General features: G+C 41.8%; 1 protein-coding gene and 1 non-coding gene across 3 annotated transcripts in view; both read left to right on the top strand.

The window, feature by feature from the left end:
* Nucleotides 1–17,168, top strand: part of TrpRS (Tryptophanyl-tRNA synthetase) — a 413,379-nt gene that overhangs the window by 234,124 nt on the left and 162,087 nt on the right. The window lies entirely within an intron of this gene.
* LOC145401142 (5S ribosomal RNA) lies at nt 15,966–16,084 on the top strand. Its single transcript, XR_013897554.1, has one exon. It is a non-coding gene; the product is annotated as a 5S ribosomal RNA (ribosomal RNA).

The following is a 17,168-nucleotide window of genomic DNA, read 5'->3' as shown; positions in this document are numbered from 1 at the left end:
AGGGGGCACACCAAGAGATTCCACCTGAAAAATTGCCTCGCAAACACACACCATGGTCATAATGGACGTGCATGCAATGCCTTGCAGTACCGGTACTACAAAATGCACAAGTCCATTCTGTTAACTACCGAATAATTTCTTGTATGTACTGTACTCATGTGGAAAACTAAAGAAATAAAATCCTGAATATTTATTGGTAAATTATCACGACACCTGTACCCCCACATGCTTTGTTTACGATCCCGGCCCCAACTGACCGCCACTGTTTTGCACCATTGTTAACTACTGAAGTATTCGTTGTATGTACTGTACTCATAAAAGTGGAAAAATAAAGAAATAAAATCTCGAACATTTATTGGTGAACTGATATTAAGACTGCACTGTAGAATTATCACACCTGTGCCCCCACACAAAGCTTTGCTTACGGTCCCGGCCCCGACTGACCTCCATCATTCCACTCTTCACCTGCCGCCAATCAGCTGTTTTGCACTAAATAAAATACATGATGTACTTATGAAGTGCAAGCATATATATTTTTTTTTCTTCCAACAAAGTAAACCTTCATTCCTATTAACATTTTTTTTTTTTTCATCTCTGCCAGCACACATGCGTTCTAAGATGAATTTATGTGGTGCAAGTTAGAGTCGGTCCGTTAGGAAGAAAAACACCGGCGTTTGCCGATTTGCTCTCTTCCGAGATGTCTGGCTTACAAATTCCATGCCTGTCTTTGAAACGATTTAACCATCCAACACTGAAATCACATTCGACTTCTGTATTCATTTTATTGTGAAACTTTTGCTTTTTCTTCGATAAGAGGACCAGAAATAGGTGCTCCCCTAGATCTTTCTAAGCAAAACCACTTGAATGATGAAGAGTATGCCTTTTTTCAATGGACTTACTTGTCTCGCTTTTCATGAAAAATTCATTGAGCTTGGATGCTGGGTCTTTATATAAAATCATTGGATTTCCTATATCAGTGCTACTCAAAGTGTGGTACGCGTACCGGTGACGGTACGCGAGCCATCGTCTACCGGTACGCGGAGATTTGTATTATTATGGCTACATTGTTCATTTACTCACTCATGTTAAAAGTCATTGCTATCCAACTAACGAATGCGATATAATGAACAGCAAAACAGTGATGTTACCTGTTCCTTTCAAATTTGTATTTTAACATTTATTCATTGGGATTTGAAATAAGAAAAATATATAATTTTCAAGCTACTTTATTCATTATAATTTTTCGTTTTATTACTCATACACATGCTTATATTTGTTCATAAGGCTTTGCTAGTTTGATTTGTTAATAATGGTTTTATTTATATTGTAATATTGAATTACTTGTTTACAAAATCAATTAAAAAAAAAAAAAAGGTCAACTTACTTTTATTATCTATTCATTATATTTTTCAACTTACTTTTATTATCTATTCATTATATTTTTCCTGTATAAATGAATATTACTACGAATGTCTCGGATCGTAAACAATTAATTATATGGCACAAATGTGGTACTGGTCAATGGCACACTGGGAAGACTTGTTACGTCAATGATGACTGCCCTTGGATTGGCTTGCTTCGCTTGCACATTGAAAAAAAAAAAAAAAACTGCCGGTCCGCCACATAAGATAGTTTGAGAAGCACTGTCCTATATTATATTCAGTCATCAGTGTTTTATAATGTTTGCCTTTTTCAAGTCTATTGCATATGTCCAGCTTCTGTTTCAAGGTAGGCACGACACGCTTACGTTTAGTTTGCTCTTTAGGCATTTTGGAATGTTGAAATTACCGTCCATTAGAGCAACACAACAGCAAGAGAGCTTGTTTACTGTCTGGTGGTAAAAAGCAGACTGGTGATTTGTGGAAATTGTGGAGGATGACTGAATTCAAGTAGGGGAAAGAGGGAGGAAGAGGGCTGGATAAGAGGATTTACTAGGGATTTACATTAGCCAGAAATGTCTTCACCTCGCTTAGTCCAACTTCACCCAGCCTCGCGTGACACGATAAAACGGCGGTTTGGCGGTCCATTCAAAATGGCGCACAGTTATAACTACTGACGTTTTTACCAGCCCTTGAATTTTCCCGTTATTCTGAGTATTCCGTTTGTCTGGATACCGGATAGCTGGGATTGTACTGTATTTTACCAGTCATACTAAGAAGGCAATTACACCTATGGTTACCACATTCTTCTCTCTCCCCTTTTCCTTTATATAATGGAACAATTATACTTGATTTCCAGTCCTCTGGAACCCTTCCTTCTTCCCAAGCCAATCTACACAACTTCCATATCCACTCCACAACAATCTCACCCCCATACCTCAGCATTTCACCACACACTCCATCAATTCCTGGGGCCTTTCGCAACTTGATCTTCTTCATTGCTTCCACTACTTCCGTCCTGCTGATCTCTTCCTCCCTCCTCCCATCTCTTCTTCTCCCAGCAATTCCCCAACCACTTATACTCGCACTGCTGTCACTCTCTACATTCAACAAATCCTCAAAGTGCTCCTTCCATCTCCTCAATTTCTCTCTCTTCTCCACCAACAATCTATTATTCCTATCTTTCACTCCCCTACTATTTCCCCTTTCACACTGCCTTACTTTCTTTACATCCTTCCAAAACAATTTCTTACTCTCCCTCCATTTCACACTCAGATTCCTCCCGAACTCTTCATCCACTTTCTTCTTACTCTCCTTCACCAGTCTCTTCACCTCCCTTCTCCTGCTCACATATACCTCTCTCTTCTCTCTCTCATCTTCTCCCCTACCTCTACTCGCCAACCATTCACTATATGCCTTCTTCTTTTGTTCCACAGCTTGTTTCACCTCATCATTCCACCATGCTGTCCCTTGTACACTCTTGCATCTCCTCCTCACTCCACAAACCACCTCACATGCTGTGCCTATCTCTTCTGTAAAATCTTACATACGTCACAGTTTGTTAATGGAATAGAAGAGATCCTCAGTGTGTGAGGATGGAGAGATGACATGAAGTTTTTGTACCATTTAACACGAGTGTTTAGATGCTTTGAAGAAAAAAGGCATTTTCCTTTGATTAACTTTCACAAAATTCCAAATATCAGTAATGCAAGGTGGAATTCAAGAGCAATTACTGTATTGCAGTTCTTGCATTCATTCTTATACTTACAACAAGGAAGACTTTGGAGAAGATATGCAGATTCATTTTGTACGAATGGGCAGAGTACTGGTTTACTAATGAGATGTACAATGAAAATGACTTCAGGAACTCATCAGATATATTGAAACCTTACAAAAAAGCATTAAACTCAATGCAGAGTCACTGGAAGCAGGAGCCATCCTTACTCAGAATGCCAAGAAGTAATCAGTGTGTATAACGTGCAATCAAAGTGATGCAGGAACTTTATGCTGTCTGCAGAAACAAAGCCAAATTGCAACTTAGATTTATTCTAGGTAATAAACAGTGATTTTAAGAATTAATGCATTTGTATCAGCTCTTTTTTTTTTTTTTTTTTTTTTTTTTAATATACACTTGCAATAATTGAACTTTTTATTTTGGGGTGACCTTTTTTAAAACTGAGAGGAATAAGGTTTTTTTTCTTTGTTTTTAAACAAAAGTTCATCGACTTAAGGTACAGGAACAAAAGGCTGTAAAAAAGTTATAACCCTAATGACCGTAGGTTAAGTCGTAAGCATTATTAAAATTTTTTCCATCCATCCATCATCCAATCCTACATTGCCCCATGAGGAGCATAGGAGCCCAGGACTAGGCAAGTTGGTCCTGACATTTAAGATGAGAGTGACCAACCTCACTCATCCCTGAGTGGCATTATGTGAGCAGTGAACCCCAACAATCCCTTAAACTAAGAATATTGTAGCCAGAATTTCCTTACTATAACTTTGCTGAGGAACTGCATTATTAAAATACTTTTCCCAGCAGAACTGTTAAAGTAATTTCAGTCAAGAGCCCTCTGGACATGAGAGAGACATAGTTAATTGCTTTACCACAAGATTTCATGCCATTCTTTTTATTCTTTTTAACCCCTTAACTGCAGGGATGTCGAAAGCGCTCCGTGCCCGTCCTGTGAGGATAATCGCGCTCCGACTGACTTTTTAAAAATATTTGCCAAAAATCAGTTATTAGTCCTAGAATATTATAATTACATATGCATATGGCACATACCTTCAGCTTTCTCCTGGGATGCTTGTTGAGCCTTCGATGACTACCGTAGGACTTGTGGAGACTTCTGAAGTTGGGTAACGAAGTCTCCACTTTACACTTCCTGACACCCCGTAATATGATTACCACTGCCTGATATTATCACTAGAAATGCTATTCTATGAATTTCAAGTAGTTTGGAATCCATACTCAAAAACAAACAAACAAACAACACTGTGAAAGCAATATAAATTACGAGCGCGTACAAGCTTTCCACCTGCGCTCGTTCCCTGCTGGTATTCTGAGGCGGAGCTGTCATTTATTATACACACTCACACTTATTATTCCTAGTACTTTATTACACTTATTTATATATACAATATTTATTCATAAGTTTCCTTCACTACTAGTAGTTTATTTTCTCTCCAGGCATTCACTTTCTCGTTCAGTAAACTAGCGTAGAGAGTGAAGCTTTCATTTTCACTGTCATTACTCCAAGTATTTATACTCATATTCTTATGTTAGTAATTATTTACATTTCTATTTACATTTTCTATTTTATTTACATTATTTACATTTCTATTTTATTTGCACTATGTTATGCACTGTCACTTGCAGTAACTAAGGGCTCCTTTCCATTGGAGACAGGACGAACTTGGGACACTGAAGCACTCATGCTGGGAGTTTCTGTCACCATTTCCTCCACTGGCTTATCACACGAATCACCAGAAAGATCGTAGTCACTGTCCATCATTATCATTGATAAATTAGCCAGTTCATGTTCCACAGTAGAGTCACTTAGTCCTTTACCCTTTCCCTCACGAGGTTTAGTAGGGATAGAGGTCACAGGGCCCTTTGCAGTGGGCTCAGAAGCGGCGGAATTGGACAGGCGCGAATCCGACATGGTTTCACCTTGAAAGACGACAGTAAACTGAATGATGTGGTGTATTATGGGCAGGGAAGGGTTGACAATGTCGGCGTGGTGACGGCTGCTAATTTATATGCTGTGAAATGATTGGCAGGAAATCTAGACAATACATAATAAATTAGGTAGTTACAGGCGAATGTAAATATCACTTAGGCTTCTTCCTTCATTTCTTATACATATTTTTATTATGAGAATAGGTCATACGGCATATTTCAAGGGGAAATAAACAGGGAAAATTAACAAATGAGTGCACGTGGAGTGTTGCCAGGTGATAATTAGCCCATTTCAGGTGTATGGCAGTATCAATAACCTTTTCTCTTTATTGTATATATTATTTTGTATAAGAATAGGGCTTAGGGCACATTTCAATGGATAAAATGAGTGGAAAAATATGTCCAGGATTTGCGTAGCGCAGCGCAGCTGGGCAGGCGAAAGGAGAGGGTAAGGAGGGAAGTCAAGGACAGGGAAAAAGTGGCTAAATTGTCAACAATGGATGGGAGTACAGATGATGTATATGGGCAGGGAAGGGTTGACAATGTCAGTGTGGTGACAGCTGCTAATTTATATGCTGTGAAATGATTGGCAGGAAATCTAGACAGTACATAATAAATTAGGTAATTCCAGGTGAATGTAAATATCATATAGGTTTCTCCCTTCCTTCTATACATTTTATTAAGAGAACAGGTCATACAGCATATTTCAAGGGTAAATAAACAGGGAAAATTAGTGAATGAGTGCACGTGGGGTGTTGCCATGTGATAATTAGCCCATTCCAGATGTATGGCAGTATCATTTACTTTTTTTTTTTTTTTTTTTTTTTTTTTTTTTACAAGAATAGGGCATAGGGCACATTTCAGTGGATGAAAAGAGTGGAAAAATCCGGGCAGGATTTGCGTAGTGCGGCGTGGCTGGGCAGACTGGAGGATAGGGTAATGGAGGGGAGGTAAGGAGGGGAGTCAAGGACAGGGAAAAATGGCTAAATTGTCAACAATGGATGGGAGAACAGATGAGTATAGCTGGACACTGGCAGTACTGATAGATGATACAAGCCACCACTTGAAAGCCCGGTCGAATTCAAAGTAACACAGAATCACAAAAGTGACGCCCCGCAGCATGATCCCTCGCGCCCGAGCGTCACGAAAGTGACGACCCGCGGTTAAGGGGTTAATGTGGGAGGTTAATGGTTGTCACGGGGTTTTGAGAATTTAAAAATGAATAATGCTAAAATTGTTGCTTGTAAATAGAGACAAAGAATTGACTTGTGAAATCAAGCAGTAAGTTTTACTTTATTCCAGCTTACTTCGCCGATTCTCTAAGGACGAGAATTTATAAACTTTCTCAACAGTACACAGCAGAAACTAATTACTCACGAGTGCTGTTTTTTTAGTACTGTTAGCCTCACGAGAAAGTGACTCCACTCCTGACAATCAGTAACTAATGTTATTAATGATAAACAGGTTCTTGCCAGTGCATTAACCCCTGGCTGGCACAACGGATTTAAGCTTAATACAAAATGAGTGGCCTAAGTACCAATTATGAATAATGTAAAGCGTTTGTGCAAACTAGGAGCGGCAACTAGAATAAGCTTAATGTGGAGAAATAAAACACTATTTTAATTACATTAAGCTCAAAGAAAAGAACTATAAATATATTAATTACAGTGAAATAAATTTACGTTACAAGAGTCTCAAAGTGAATTCAAAATAACAAGGAGAATACACTTACTCGCTCACTCAAAAGCTAAACTTAAACCTAGGAAAAACGAAAAGAAATATTGGTCAGTAAAGGGGGCTAAGCGGAATGACTGGGTGCCGATACGTAGGACGGACGCTGCAATACGCTAAACCTCTTCGCCGATTCACCGTCTAGGTGGAGATTTCAGGAATTCACTGTGGCGGCACTGCGCCACACTGGGCGAACCTGCTCTCACGACGATCAAAGCCTGACTAAGTTCGAATTATGAAAGAGGGCGAGGGCCGGCTGTGTTTGCTCCAACGGTCAACGGAAAGAAAGTGAGCAATATACTTTCACAATAAATCACTCAGCAAAGGCGCTGATGTCGCGCACAAGGATGATCACGTATGAAACAGTGAAAAATGTTCTGAAAACCGCCCCAACCGAGTGAACGCGAGGACAGTTGAACTGAGCGATACGCAATGGGAACTCCACCAGAATTCGTGGTTTTCCCACTAATGAAAAATGTCACGAATTTATAAATATGCTCGCGCGAATTTGTGACATTACGCTCCATCAAAATCAAAATTTTTAACTTCAGAGAAAAAATTTTTGATATACATACATAAAAATCCTAAGTCAGTCACACAAGATTCACACTGGTGTGTGTACTACCCTGCTGCAGGAGAAAATCACAATCGCCCATGAACGTTAAAACCTCGTATATACGTTAATAGAATAAAGCTTGAGGAAAAAACTCTGAGACGATGGTGAAAAATCCTTTACTCAGGTCAAACTGAGCGAAAAGTTCACTACATTTACATTAACAACTAATTGTTATGTAGCGTGATGTATGTAATACACGGTGTAGGTGTGACAGTTGTGGTGTAACTGTGCCATCGTGTAAAATTATGTGATACAAATCAATAGTAAATAAAGACGATGAGGCAGAAGAGAAGAGGCGGCAGCATGCGACGACGATCAGTTGATCTGCACAACAATGCTGCACCCGCCAGCTGCACCTGCAAAGGCAATCAAGGTGGAGCATGAAAAGTGTCATTTCTCTCTCTCTGCCTAGCAATCAGTACTTATGTTACAAAAGTACACCATTATTCTATTAATGGATAAATTATTAACCAGGAAATGTAGTCTCAGGACGGGGAGCTGAGCGAAAAGACTGCAGGACATCAAACGCTGCAGTTCGCTAAGCCAAAGGGGCCCAGTTTACTGGTTAAACTCTAAACCTACCAGTACATTATTATTAACCAGGAAGCGTGGTCAAACTCAGTGAAAAGACTGGGCGTCTGTGCAGGACATCAAACGTTGCAATTTGCTAGGGACCCAGTTTACTGGTTAAACCCTAAACCTACATTATTATTAACCAGGAAACGTGGTCAAACTGAGCAAAAAGACTGGCCGCCTGTGCAGGACATCAAACGCTGCAGTTCGCAAAGGACCCAGTTTACTGGTTAAACCCTACTTTACACTTACGATTAACATTGGCAAACTGAGAATCCCTACGCAGTCTCGGGCAGGTCACATTTTAACACCCGCCGTGGGTGTGAACACTCATGTGGATAATGTGCATTCTCCGGGAATCCTCAGAGAGGCCCACAGCTCGAGACACCACAAGGTAATTCTTACACAGCCTCGGATTGTCCTTACGGGGGTCTCGAACTTCCCCTTAACCTACGGTATACATGTATATACAGGTCCTGGACGTAACGTGTCCTGTGGGACCAATGGGCGAGACATCAGGTCTGCACCCACATTACCACTGCCCTGTCTCTCAACTGACTCTGAGATTATGGGTTTGGATTCAAACAGCACAGGAAGGACATGTCCCTGATTAGTGGTACATTGACACACATTGCAGGAATGCACAAAACTATCTATTTCCGGTCCCATTCGTGGCTAGAAAAAGTCAGCTTGAATACGACCCTGGGTTTTCCTTTTTGACCTCCTGAAGCTGAACAATGACTCCATTCTAACACTGCTTGGCAGTACTTAGCGGGAACGACAAACTGCAGTCGAACCTCGCCCTGGGGTGTTCGTGACTCACGGTAGAGCCGTCCTTGTTTACGAAGGAACTTGGCTTGACCTCCCTGTGAATTCTTTATCACTCTACCCTTTTGTTTCTTCCGCACGGCAGGAAGAGTCAGGTCAGAATGTTGTTCTTGAACAACAGCTTGGCTACACATCAGATCTTGTGGCGATGCAATGGTCACCGGGGTGACACAGTTTGGAGCCTCAGCCATGGCTCGTGTTGCTGCAGCCGAAGTCTGAGTAGTGTCATCTACGGTGCAGCTATACTTGGCACCTTGAATATTGCCTATGGTAAGATCAGACAAGGGTTATGGCATGACAACTGTGACTGTTGTACCAGTGTTAAATGGAGATGCCACCTTGATACGTGCCTCAGGGAACAATCTCACTGATCCATCAATAAGCTGAGCTTGGATCTGTCGACCTGTGTACTCCTCAGGCCGAACTAGACTCTGCCTGACAGAGCAACCTGAGGGCCCATTGTCTCTCAGGACCTTCACAGGAATGCCTCCCACAAACCCTGGCTGAACAAGAAAGGCAGTGTTACTGGTGGAAGGGTCTGAGGAGGTAGCAGCCAGTCATTGGTGAGACTGCGGAACAAACGATGCTGCAAATGTGGCGCCCTGAGAACTTGATGCCTGTGGGGTTGTGCTCACCATCTGAGGAGTTGGAGCATTGACCACCTGAGATGGAGAGGTCACTGTCGCTGGGGAGCTAGTGAACTGTGGGGAAGTAGATGTCCTTGTGGGGTTGGCGCCACTGTGCGCATGTTGTGGAATGAAGTCTGCATTTGCATCCTGCCTCTGATACACTAAAGTCGATTGTCCTGACTGAGGGTTACGTGGTTTGTCCTTGCCCTGCTGCTGCTTGAAATACCGGTACTGCTGCTGGTTAGGGTTCTGCTTGTCGTACTGCTTCCACTCAGGTTTCTGGGTATTTTGCTACTGGTCTTTCTTCTGCGGTTTGTTTGGACCGACCTTGGCCATTATTCTGAGAATGGCCTTGTTGCTGGGGTTCAGTCTGAGACAGTTTCCCAGATATGTCGGCTTTCCTGTTCCAGGTGTGTTGCTCACGAGTTTGATACCCGTATGCAGTGAAGAATGCATCATCCTTCTCGACCATTTGGCTGGCGTCCCTTACCTGACAGATCTTAAGCTGAGCCATAAGTTCAGCAGAACACGACTTTTCTAGCTGCGTGCGCAGCATAAGGTCAATTATCCCCTCACGCATGGAAGGAGTTTCATCTTTCTCCATCCACTCATCTAAGTAAGCAGTAAGCCGATCAAGAAACTGAACGGCAGTCTCTTTTTCTTGTAAACGTGCCCTCATAAACTAACTCTTGGTGTCGTCAACTGTGACACTGTATGCTTTGACGAGTGTGGCCTTCATCATCTCATACGTGAGATTGTCTCCACGAATTCTGTGGAGAATATCGAGGGCAGGGCCCTCAAACAGGCTAAGAAACTGAAGCTGCTTAGCTGCCTCATCCAGCTGGTACAGCTGAGCCATGTCTTCGAAACGAGCTATGAATGGCTCGATTCGCTCGCCTTCCTTGTATGGAGGAAGCTTGATGTGTGGGGTCGCCAGAACATGTGCAGGGAGAGCGCTCGTGGAGCTTGGGCCAGCTGCACCAGATGTGTCTGAAGCCAAGGAGTCTCACTTGAGCTTCAACATCTCAAGTTCATGCTTCTCATGTGCCTCGCGCTTGGCGCATTCGTGTTCTCGTTCTCTCTTTCGTTGTTCTAGCTCGTATTGACGTTCTCTCTCTCGTCGTTCTTGCTCATGTTCGCGTTCTCTTTCACGTTGTTCTATCTCGAGTTTGCGTTGTTTTTGCACGTATTCGCGTTGTTCTTGCTCATGTTCGCGTTCTCTTTTGCATTCCTCCTGCTGAATTGGATGCTCTTCGTGAGCATCGTTCTCACATTGCTGCTCGTAACTAAACCGAGAGAGTACATACTCTTTGACTTTTTCAGGGTCGCTAAGCCCCATATCTTTAGCTTCCTGTACATAGACGTTGGTAGACATGATGCTAACTCAGTCTAAGTGAACTAAAGACTAAGTACTGACTGCTATTTTGCTGAGAAATGCCAATAATCAAGAGTAAAGAATATAGGCACAGGTTAGTGGTGACCAGTTTTATCTAGTAAAGAAAGAAAATTAAAAAATCAGCTGACTGTGAAAACTATTATGTAAAATTAATAGAAATGAATCAATAATCACCAGTAAGATAGTGCCTGTAGACTTTAATGATAAATACCTAAGTATGAGTGAGTGAGTATTATCTCGTTTAATAACTTTAGAGCTAGGAGTTAATACCCTGTAATGAGGTCGCCAGATGTCACGGGGTTTTGAGAATTTAAAAATGAATAATGCTAAAATTGTTGCTTGTAAATAGAGACAAAGAATTGACTTGTGAAATCAAGCAGTAAGTTTTACTTTATACCAGCTTACTTTGCCGATTCTCTAAGGATGAGAATTTATAAACTTTCTCAACAGTAAGCAGCAGAAACTAATTACTCACGAGTGCTGTTTTTTAGTACTGTTAGCCTCACGAGAAAGTGACTCCACCCCTGACAATCAATAACTGATGTTATTAATGATAAACAGGTTCTTGCTGGTGCATTAACCCCTGGCTGGCACAACGGATTTACTTAATACAAAATGAGTGCCCTAGGAACCAGTTATGAATATTGTAAAACGTTTGTGCAAACTAGGAGCGGCAACTAGAATAAGCTTAATGTGGAGAAATAAAACACGATTTTTATTGCATTAAGCTCAAAGAAAAGAACTATAAATTTATTAATTACAGTGAAATAAATTTGTTACATGAGTCTTAAATTGAATTCAAAATAACAAGGAGAATACATTCACTGCTCACTCAGAAGCTAAACTTAACCTAGGAAAAACGAAAAGAAATACTGGTCAGTAAAGGGGGCTAAGTGGAATGACTGGGGTCCGATATGTAGGACGGACATTTCAATACGCTAAACCTCTCCGCCGATTCACCGTCTAGGTGGAGATTTCAGGAATTCGCTGTGGCAGCGCTGCGCCATGCTGGGCGAACCTGCTCTCACGACGATCAAAGCCTGACTAAGTTTGAATTATGAAAGAGGGTGAGGGCCGGCTGTGTTTGCTCCAACGGTCAACGGAAAGAAAGTGAGCAATATACGCTCACAATAAATCACTCAGCGAAGGCACTAATGTCGCGCACAAGGATGATCACTTATGAAACAGTGAAAAATGTTCTGAAAAATGCCCCAACTGAGTGCGCGAGGACAGTTGAACTGAGTGATACGCAATGGGAACTCCACCAGATTTTTTGGTTTTCCCACTGATGAAAAATGTCATGAATTTATAAATATTCTCGCAAGAATTCGTGTCAATGGTCACCATTGTCCCATGAAGGTACCGTACTACCATGAGATTGGTGTGGGACTATAAGCTCTGTAGCGTGCCTTGTGAAGCACCCCCAGGTGGAGGGCTTAACCATATTTAATCAGTCCAAGTCCAGGTTGAGGTTACTGTACTTCAGGTACAAGAACTGCCTTTCTTCACAACCAGATCAATTCCCTAGTGTAGGCTGGGCTCATTAGACTTGAATGGCAGCTGGTCTAGAAGGAAAACTTCAATTTCAAACCCTAGATAAGGGTTGGTAACAGTAAAGGTATACAGTGGAGGAAGGGGGGAGTCCCAAACAACCTGGTGGTGGAACATTGGCAGTGATTCAGCCATGTGAAACTTAGTATCATTGTTAGCTGCCATCATTGAGTCAAAAAAGGCTTACACATCCATGCATGGTAGCCTTCAAAAATGTAAAAATTGAACTGACACCGAGAAATAAAAATGAGCACAGTCTCTTTGTCCCTCACCATCATCCAGCAGTATACTACATAACTAAACAACACTGAAACTCAGCCAAAATCTCATGTCAAGTGGTATCCAATAGGAACTACCCTCAGAAATACTGAGCATCCCACAGACACATCCCTGATCAGAGAGACAAGAATCTGCCTTGCTAGTGTACATGACCTTCACCCTTTTGCATAGTAGTACAGTAAAATTCATTTTTCATGAAATTCCATTTTTCCAAATTGAAAACTGGGGTGCCTTAGTGGTGGATAAGGGCACCCATCATCCACTCACCCAGTGTAGAGATGCCATATGATCTCTACATTGAGTGACAAGCCAAATGGTTTCCTGTACCCAGGGTGGTAACCATATAACTGGGGTTTCTGGCAGGGTTAAGTGTCCCCCTAGATTCCCCTATCCAAATCACATAACCCCTTAAGACTGCAATTATTTCAGGCAGTCCCCCCCCCCTTCCCCCCAGCTGCAATTCTGGGGGAGGGGTTGGCGACTTTCACTAAGAGCAAATTGATTGTGTTCTGACTAAAGAGGAAGAAATTACACACCTGACAATGCAGTCTGCACCCCTGTAGGCCTAATGGTTACCGCACAATTGTGCATCAAAGTTAAAAAAAGTTTATAATAGTTACCCCTTGAAAACAATCTAAAATGTGAAAATTTTGATAACTACCTATTTTCTTATTGAAACAGGTCATTTCAAAGTGTTTTGCCACTCCAGCCATGAAAACAGGTGTATGTAGGTGTGGGGAGCTAATAGGCTGTGGGGAGTAGGCCTGTAGTATGGGGGTTGGAAAAATAACCAACTTTTCGCATGAAAAGAAAGCACTTCAGTGTGTTTTGTAGCATCATGGCAGCCTGATACCTCTCATGGGTCTGTAGGGGGTGGGAGGGTAGTGAGGAACAAGGAGGGAGGGATGGGGTGGGGTTCAGGGAGGACACAAGGGTAGTAGGGTGGGAGGAGGGGCAAGAGTGGGTGGGAAGGCACACAGGTGGTGGTGGGAGGAGAGATGCAAGTGTGTGGAGGGGTGGGAGGGTGATGTGGGACAAGGAGGGGGTGAGGATGTGGGGTAGAGGGTGGCATGGAGGTGGCCCAGGGTGTCCCCCCACCGCCCAGGTTGATCTGATCCTCCCTTACGCCACCTCAGGGATGAGTTCTTATTGGCCTGAAGCCATGTACATCATAATCCGGGCGGAGCAAGCGCTCTGCAGTTTTTTACAGGTCCTACTCAGTTGATGTGATTAGACAGTTTGGCATAAAACTCTCATCGCATCAATTGATGTGATTAGGCGTTAAGGGGTTTATCATGGCAATGGTTTCAGAGAGCCTTGGAGGTCCCAATACCTGCCCAGGGCCCCAACCATATGGGCAGATTTGCATGGCCATGTGGAATATGAGAGGTGTGAATGAGGAGAGCAAGAGGGTGGAAGTGGTGAATTTGTCCAAGAGTGCGAGATATGCCATGATGGCATTGTGTGAAACGAAGATGAAAGGGTGTGAAGTGGAGGAGTGGGAGGGTGTGAATTGTGTAAGATTGGGAATGAATGGGCATGGAAGATGCAGGGAAGGAGTTGCTTTGTTGATGAAGAGGTGTGGCAGAGTGGAATGAGAGACTGCAAATGTGTCACCTCGAGGTGTATGTATGTCAAGTTCGAGCTCAAGAAGGTGAAAGTGGCAGTGATTGTAGCATATGCACCGTGTGAGGACAGGAGTGAGAGATAGAATGACAGGTTTTGGGATGAGCTGGTTGAAGTAGTGGGAGAAATGCCCAGGAGCTATAAAGTGATCATAATGGGGGATATAAATGGAAGAGTAGGCACTGGTCCTGAGGATGACATAATGAGTTGTTATGAAGTACCAGGAGAAAATAAAAATGGGAGGCAACTAAAGGATATGTGTCAGGAGAGGAGGTTGTGCATCTGTAACTTGCATTTCAAATACAGAGATGCACATAAATATACATAGTATAGAGGGAACGGGGATCGTGTTGAAAGAAGCCTGACTGAGTACAGGCTCGTAGAGAGGTCGATGATGGAAGTGATTGCTGATACAAGGGGCGTTCAAAAAGTTTTGGCAACAGGGTAATAAAAATAAAATTAATAGAGATACACATTTATTGAAGTTCACACTCCTTCAACATACTCTCCTCTAAGGTTTACACACTTCTGGAGCCGTGTCATCCATTTAACAAAGCACTCCGAGTACAGTACTCAGAAACAGGTATACTCTTCAGTTCTGAATTTATCCTCCTGGCAAGGGCCTGTTCCCTTCAAAAATTGATTCCAGCAAGTTTTTCTGACAACTTAGGGAATAGCCAAAACCCACAAGATGCCAGGTCAGGACAGCACCGTGTGACTTTTTGGCTATTCCCAAAGTTGTCAGAAAAACTTGCTGGAATCAACTGAGGCCCTCCGAATCAGAAGGGTGAAACACGCCAAAATAAAAAACGTCAGAAAACGCAGTCAAACTTCGGCCAACTTCCGAAAACCATAACTTCGTTATAAATTAAGATAGAACATTGTTTTCGGTCTCAAAATGAGCATGAATCATTGTAGATCATGAAACAAGCATTGTTGTTTCTGTTTAATGTAACAATGAAGAGTAGAAGAGAAAAATATTACATATTTTATGCATCGTCGGTTATGGTTTTGGAAGTTAGAGGGAAAATTGACTGCATTTTCTGCTTGTAATGTATAAGGTATTGATGTTTCATCATTATTCATGGAAGAAAACAAAAAAGAAAGGAAGAATAACCTGAATGGACTCTTCATAATAGTGAATAATGATGGAGAAAATAAGAAGGGAGTTTGGTGCACTCTCACGTCACTAACGTTCCGAGTGAGATCGTTGTGAATACGCGCTGCCCGCCACTAGTCAGTCTCACGGTCACTAACGTTTCCTTCTTTATAATAGTAATACTAATAAGAGTACGGTCCAAACTTAAGTAATAATAATTTATAATAATGACACTCTACTACTATTACTACTACTACTAATAACAATAATGCCAGCAAGAGGCAAGACAAAAGAATGTGTTGAGCACACACTGGTTAATGTTCCAAAGTATTACTGCCTGTAGTGATACATCAATATTAATAATGATACTAATTTCAGAATTTATTATTAATATGGTCGTTGTAATGCATGACAGTAACGTATTGCATGACGAAACATGGCCACCAGTGATATTGCAGAATACCCCATAGTACTGCTTGAGTAAACTTAGTCACCAATAACAATAATAACAGCATTGTAACTAGTATTATTATTATTATTATTATTGTTATTATTATTACTCTTATTAGTGCTCGAATTAATAACGGCCATACCACGTTGAGTACACCGCTTCCCGTCCGATCAGCGAAGTTAAGCAACGTTGGGTCTGGTTAGTACTTGGATGGGTGACCGCCTGGGAACACCAGATGCTGTTGGCATAACTCCCTACGTGTCAAGTGGGGTTGGTGGAGGATTAGTGCCCCTCCCTGTAAAACAATTAACTCTAAGCCCTTGGCCACCCTGTTTGGGATACATGGCGTCTGGCAGTGAATGAATGAATGAGTGAACTTACAGTATAATCGTAAAAGTTAATAATACTGATGATAGTAATAATAATAATGATAATAATAATATTACAAATAATAGTGAAAGTATTATTCATAATACTAACAATAATAATAATAGTAAGTACTATTAATTATACAATAATAGTAAGTCCTGTTGTTATGATTATTATTATTATAGCAATATTAAACACTCACCAGTAGTGGATGAAGGTTGGAGATTCTGTTATTCATCCATTATCCATAAACAGTTCCAGGTCGTCAACAATAGAGGTATTCTTGTGTATGAATAATCCATTATTCCATTCGATATCCATTAAGAGTTCCAGGTCGTCAACAGTATGGCAAGATGTCATGGTGTGGGAGGCACAGCACTATTCCACTGGCACATAATCCATGAGAATATTGTCTGTGTCCTCCTCTCTGCCACCACCTGCGTGCCTAAGGGAATCCTGGTGGTCAAGGACAGCAGTAAACCAGGTTTTGGCCTGGTCACCAAGAAGCCCAGCCAGAACATGTAGATCTTGGCACTTCTCAGATAGCAGACGTGCATCGGGGTATTTGCAGGTGAGTTCCACAGTGGAGAGGTTGAAACGTTGACAACTCCAGGTACCCCTCCCTTTCATCACCCTGATTTTCTGGATGTCTGCAGGAACATCTTCAAGATTACAATCCTTTTTGATTATGTAGCCTTCAGGGTAGGTGTTGGCCACAACCAGCTGACAAGTCTGCGCAAACCCAGGGGCATTTCGTTGTGAGATGACTTCCTGGAGTGCCTTAACGTTCAAGAAGTCCTCACGTTTCATTGCAACTACAGGGAACTTCTTTTTTACAGCTGATCAAATTATGTCCATGTAGTCGTCTGATGTTGCAATATACTCAGCCTTCCTAATTTTCTTTTCAATTGAACCGAAGGCTCTGTCACAGGGCAGGTACGAGTGGCCACTTTTCATGAAGA

This window comes from Coenobita brevimanus, chromosome 54, assembly GCF_032717465.1.
Source record: "Coenobita brevimanus isolate Jiangsu-jjx chromosome 54, ASM3271746v2, whole genome shotgun sequence".
NCBI lineage: Eukaryota > Metazoa > Arthropoda > Malacostraca > Decapoda > Coenobitidae > Coenobita > Coenobita brevimanus.
The sequence above is the reverse complement of the archived record's forward strand: the minus strand, read 5'-3'. Positions and strand labels throughout refer to the sequence as shown.